The 6,065-nt window shown below is 36.6% G+C and overlaps 1 protein-coding gene across 2 annotated transcripts in view; it reads left to right on the top strand.

The window, feature by feature from the left end:
• LOC106868859 (uncharacterized) overlaps positions 1–6,065 on the top strand; it is a 42,209-nt gene continuing 36,144 nt past the window's right edge. Inside the window, exons 1-2 of one of the 2 annotated variants that reach the window (XM_052977393.1) lie at positions 30–157; positions 2,216–2,287. The gene's annotated coding sequence lies outside the window, so the exon portion shown is untranslated. Of the gene's footprint in view, positions 158–2,215; positions 2,288–6,065 lie in introns of both variants that reach the window. The other variant, XM_014914304.2, reaches the window with a different exon arrangement.

Below are 6,065 nucleotides of genomic sequence, written 5' to 3'. Positions count from 1 at the left end.
GTGTGTGTGTGTGTGTGTGTGTGTGTGTGTGCGTGTGCGTGCGCGCGCGTGCATGTGTATGTAAGAAAAACATATTTACAATGCGAGAGGAGTGGAGTTGTATTTCACACCGTTACCGAATTACTAAGTGCTGGATTACGAACAAAACAAAACTGGAGTAAGTTGAAACGTTTTAAATTTAGTTCTAAACAATTTACTATCGAACTAACACTTTATGTGTGTGTTTATAAGTTATAAGAAGGGTTACGAAGTTGTCGATCCTTTTGTAAACACTGCTTTAGTAAACATCTATCGATGAAAAAAAAAATGGACAGTAAGAAATGTTTAGGTTTCACTATGAATGTCACTAGGGTGTGGCCGTTAGTTCTGGTGTGTAGGCATGGAAGAGGTGCCACAGGACAGTACCTCTGTTATTCATCAAGAAATAGTACGGTTTAGGAAATAGGGGTGGAGTCAGAAACAAGACGTCAGATGTTTACCGAAGGTTATCTCTTCAATTAGAAACATGGTGAATAAATCCGGTTTTGAGAAACAACACTTGTTGCTGACATATTTTCAAGCAAAGGAGTGTCTGGATTTGACGTCAACTTCTTTTCAGGGAGGACCCGATCCTCCGATTTTACAACTTTTCTTTATGTATGTTGCTTCTCAACCAGGGTCCACATAGCCCTTGGTGATCCATATAAGATTTTGTTGTAAAACATTATATGCCAAAAAATGCCTATACTTCCACAATACTCAAAATATTTTAACAATTCTTTTAAATACAATTCCGAATAATATTTAGTTACATAAGTATAATATGATTTTTAATCATCAAATGGCCATCGCGTTCCACCTGAGTAAAATTGGAATCTCGGACAGAAGTCACTTAACTACGTGTAAATGCATTCATACATGTGAGAGCGAAATTGTGGTTTAAGCACCCCATATAACCCCTCATAACTTTTTAAAAAAATTTTGTGGAATTTTCTGAAAATGTTTGCACACGAGAATTCATATTCAGATTATGCGCAAACAAAAAGCAATGTTTTGCGTATGATTTAAGGGCGATTTTGGCTGTTGTTTCTAGCACATCCAACGACGACCTGTCTCGTTTCTTTGTCACTTTGAATGTATTAATGTCTTTTGTGACTATATGCAGTGTATCAATGGAGTCTTAAATAGGCCACCAACTGCCAACCGATTACTTCCATATATAATTTAAGTATAATGGTTTACTTGTTGCATGAATAATCATAAAAAGAAGGGGAGGTAAGTATACGCAGCCTGTGCAGAAGCCTATTGTGACCAACCAGATTTACCTGTCCATAAGTACACATATGTGCCCTATTCTCATAACTTCCAGAAAAATAAATATTTTTGAATAAAATTTTCTACAAATATGATATTAAAATAAAATTCTTTTGATTTAATTTAATTCTAAATTTTATTTTGCCTTCAATTCTGTTTGTTTTTTAAATAACTCAATTTGAGGCGGAGGTAAAGAGCAAGGACTGCATCTCCTTTGGGTTTTTAAATTTTTTTTTACAAAAACACACTATATCAAGGGCAGAGATTCTGTATCTGCAAAAAACCTGCATTTCAAAATTCATAGTGTGTTCCTGTAAAAAAAAAAAATCCCAAAGGGTGTGTGGTCCATGATCTTTACCTCGGCCTAATTCGATTTAACTTAACCTCTGTCTCTATTTAATGTCCAAGTTCAGCAAAGCTTTCTCAACATTCCCGTCATAATATAGTTACTGCTGATTTTTCATTCATTTTCTCACTATGCAGGACAGCACAAAACACTAAATATTAAACATTCAAGTTGACTATGAAAGTAAGTGGCCTGTATCAAATTTCAACAAATATCCGGATAGCATTTGACCTGAAAACAACGCAAATGTTTTCGTGTGTAATGACCAAATTACAAACACTAATGTTTTTATGACTGTCCTTTCTTTAGTTTCGAGCCATTCTCTGTACCTTTCTCTATCGAATACCTCCCCTCCTCTATTCTTTCTATTCCTTCCCCTCTTCCTTTTTTCCCTTCTCTTCCCTTTAGTCCTTTTCCAACTCATCACTTCTCTTCATCTTTCTCTGTATCTCTCCTTCACTCGTCTATTTCTTATTGCCCCTCATCGCTCCCCTCCCCATACCTGTACCTTTCCTTCAGTGTTCTGTTTTGTTATAACCAGAAATGACACTGACGAAAATAGCATTGATTTTCTAGGTCGTTCAACGTTTCTCAACCGACTGAATAAACCTATCAACAATGAACCTACAATGACTACAGGAAACAGCTGTAAGTCAAATTTACTACAACAAAGAAAAATATGTAATGACCATTACTTATATCTTATGTGTGTGTGTTTGTGTGTGTGTGGTAAGAAGCATGTTTCCCAGCAAGTGACCAAGTTGGTCTATTTAATTATTTACACAGGAAGACACGAGACGAAGCATTGAAGGCCAATCTCAAGCCTTAAAAAGGAGATGGCAAAGGACAGAGATATGTGGTGCGTTGCTGAACTCAAGAAGACCCGTCTGGTGATGGTGTCACATAAAAACCGCTAGTGATGATGCCACATAAAAAGCACTAGTGCTGGTACTACATAATAACCACTGGTGCTGGTGCCACATGAAAAAGCACTAGTGCTGGTACTACATTAAAAGAACCAATGCTGGTGCCACATAAAATGCACTGGGTCTGGTGTCACATTAAAAGCACTAGTGCTGGTTCCACATAAAATGCATTGCTGCTGGTTTCGCGTTAAAAGCCCTTAAATTAAGTGTAAGGTTGTGCATACATGGTTCAAATTTTGACTCATCTTGTCTGTAGATTGTGTTCTCTCTACATTTTCAGTTGCTTCTAGGGTACAACAATTTAATTCAATATAATCCATTTGTTTGTGCGAGTTTGTAAACGAATCAGTATGTAGAAAAATCTATAATACGTTTGACATCTCGGCACTGTCATATGGCTCAGCCCACGTGGCATAACGAACTAAAAATTGAAAGAGAGAAGAAACGAGAAAAGGCGAGAAGGAAGTATATAGAAATGTGGAAAGTTAAAAAAAAAAAAAAAGAAGGTAAGGCAATCAGAAAAAAATCAAAAGGGGGAATAGATTTATCTCCCTTAGACCATAAATTCCAAGGCTGAAAACTTTATTGTACAGTTATGAGATGGAAGAGGAACTTCCCAATTCTTCAACTGGAACTGAGGCATATGCTAACAACTGCTGAAAATTTCAGATCTACAATTCAGCAGTGAGTTAGAGATCTTAGATCTGAAAAGGATCTGAGCTTCTTCACCTAAGCATAGCTTATATTTTTTTTTATTCGTTAACATAAGGTGTAGATTTTTCGATTATTTTCTACTCTGTTATATGTGGTTTTGAATTAGATTTCAAACTCCATACGTGACTACTCAACTTAGTAGCTTCATTTTTGTCCTTATGTCGGCAGGAAGCTATATGATTAGCATAGCAATTCTTAAATTCTCTTTCACATAGTCCGATATAGCTCTTCTTGCCAGTTGTCTTATCATCTAGCGTAGCAGTAACTTCTGACAGATTTAATGATACATCGCTGGTCAAATTCAAAGGTTTCTGGGTCTCAGCAGTTACAACTAGATTTAGGCTCTTGGTGTTGACCTCGTGTAATGATACTCTTCATATTGAGGCAGCAGTTATATGATAATTTCATAAAACACCTTTTAACTATTATCCTGTACCTGTGATTTTCTGGAAAATGTTTGTTTAAGAGAGACAGGAATCTTTTGCTTTTGTTAGTTTTTACATTAAGGGGAAAAGGGAGGGGCGAATCAAATAATTTTCCTTGGTCTATTTTTAGGTCTATTACTATTATTCTGATTAATACTAGAAGGGTTATATATTAATTCATCTTTAAAGCCACCGGATTTATTATTATTATTTTATTAATATTAGAGGGATTATATATCAACTTATCTTTAAATCCACTATTGGCTATTGTTATAGTAGTGGCCTGCCTTCTTGAAAATTTCTGAAGAAGAGTGGTTAGATACTCTATTACTGATATTAACTATCGAGTTTTTAGATATATTACAGGAGAGTGACAAGACTGTTTATGTTTATATGCGAGTTTCTCGTTCAGCTTATGGAAAGGTTTATACGAGGAGGAGTTCAGGTCTTTTACAGCCATGTTTGTTGTTGAGTGCTGATACTTCCAAGTGCACAAATTACTATTAGTATCACGTCTACTCTCTTCATTTACCACAACCTTCGTATTTCTCATTTTAAATCGTCATAGTTGTTTATTTTTTCTTCTTCTTTCACATTGATCCTGTTGTCACCTGGGCATGTACTGTTGATTATCATACATCTTCTTCCTTTGTTTATTCACCACAACTATGTCCGGTTTCTGATGTCTGGTCGGGTGATCACAGGATTTTGTAATTCTTGTTTTTGGTGAATCCTTCTGGAGTTTTCTCATACCACGTCTTTGTTCTTTGTAGCCAGTTATTTCCACAGAGCTCCCATTAGATCATTCTTGCCACATTTTCATGGCGTTTTTTGCATTCGCGTTGTGCCTTTCATCAGGCAGTCACTAACGATGTGCCATACCGTTTCACCCCCCTCACTACACATTCTGCGTTTGTCACTATCGGTAGTGTTTTCTATTCTGCACTTCATATAGTTGGTCCTTAACGCTTGTTTCTGAGCTGCGCATATGAGCGCTTCTGTCTCTATCTTCAGGTCACTTCTCCTCATTCATAGCCACCAGTCCTCTGTATCTGTCTTCGCGTTCACCTCTCTTGCAAACTGACCGTACATTTTCTTTTCTTTCCATGTTTTTTCTTTTTCTTTTGTTCGTTTCTTGTTTAAATTTTTCTTTAGTTACATAATTTTCAGTGTTGATGACACCGTCCTCCTTCGTATGTTTCAACAATGGCTGCATGGCATTTTTTATATACCACCCAAGGCTGTTTTCCTCTGCTTTGATACAGTCCTGGTAACTGATTAAACCTCTCCCACCCTTTTTTCTGGACAAGTACAGCCTGTCGGTATCACTCCCAGGGTGGAAGGCTCTGTGTACTGTCACCATTTTTCTAGTCTTGGTATCCATTTTCTTCAGAAATATTCCATCCTCAGTTGCTCTTTCATTTTCTTTTTCATTATCTCGTTGAACTCTAGTACACCAAGGTAAGGTATTTGTATCCTCCCATTTCAATTTGTTCAATCAAGTCTCTGTTCAGTAATTCTATCTCTGCTTGGGACTGTACATTGCCTCTTTTTAGGTAGATTATTCCGCACTTCTTCAGTCTAAATTCCATTCTAATATCAGTACTAAAACAGCGAACTGTGTTCACCAAGGAACTCACTTGTGTCTCATCTTTGCCATACAGTTTCAAATCATCCACGAAGAGGAAGTGGATGGTTGTTTGGGATTTTCCTTTAGTTGGTACCCCAGGTTAATTTTCTTAAGTACCAAGGTCAGGGGTATCATGCATAGGACAAAAAGCCACGGAGATAGGCTATCACCCTGGGAAATCCTTTTCTGATACCCAGGGTGCCCATACTTTTTCCGTAAGATGTCAGTTCAGTTTTCAATTCTACCATACTTCCCTTCAGGAAACACGTTACATTCCTCGCAATTCTGAACAAATCTAAGCACTCGATGATCCACGAATGTGGAATCATATCATAAGCTTTGCAATAGTCAATCCAGACCATTCCCAGAGTTGTTCTCCATTCAGCTGTAGTATTATGTTGTTCTTGCTTACTCCATATCTTACCCCAGAAAAGTCGACTTTCATCAGCATCAGGGACTAATCTTTCACGCTTTTTATCATCACTATTCTCTTGGTAAAATCTTTTTTATATTTTATTTTATAATAATAATAATAATAATAATAATAATAATAATAATAATAATAATAATAACATGTTCAAAAATAACCCCAAAATAACCCCAAAAATTTCTACAGGAAGATAGGGAAAACACCAGTAACAATAAAGTCTGTCCCATCAAAAGAAGAAGTGCAAGAATTTTGGAATAAAATCTGGGCAGAAGATAAAACACACAATGAAAAGGCCCCTTGG

The sequence above is a fragment of the Octopus bimaculoides genome, chromosome 28 (genome assembly GCF_001194135.2).
Source record: "Octopus bimaculoides isolate UCB-OBI-ISO-001 chromosome 28, ASM119413v2, whole genome shotgun sequence".
NCBI lineage: Eukaryota > Metazoa > Mollusca > Cephalopoda > Octopoda > Octopodidae > Octopus > Octopus bimaculoides.
The sequence above is the reverse complement of the archived record's forward strand: the minus strand, read 5'-3'. Positions and strand labels throughout refer to the sequence as shown.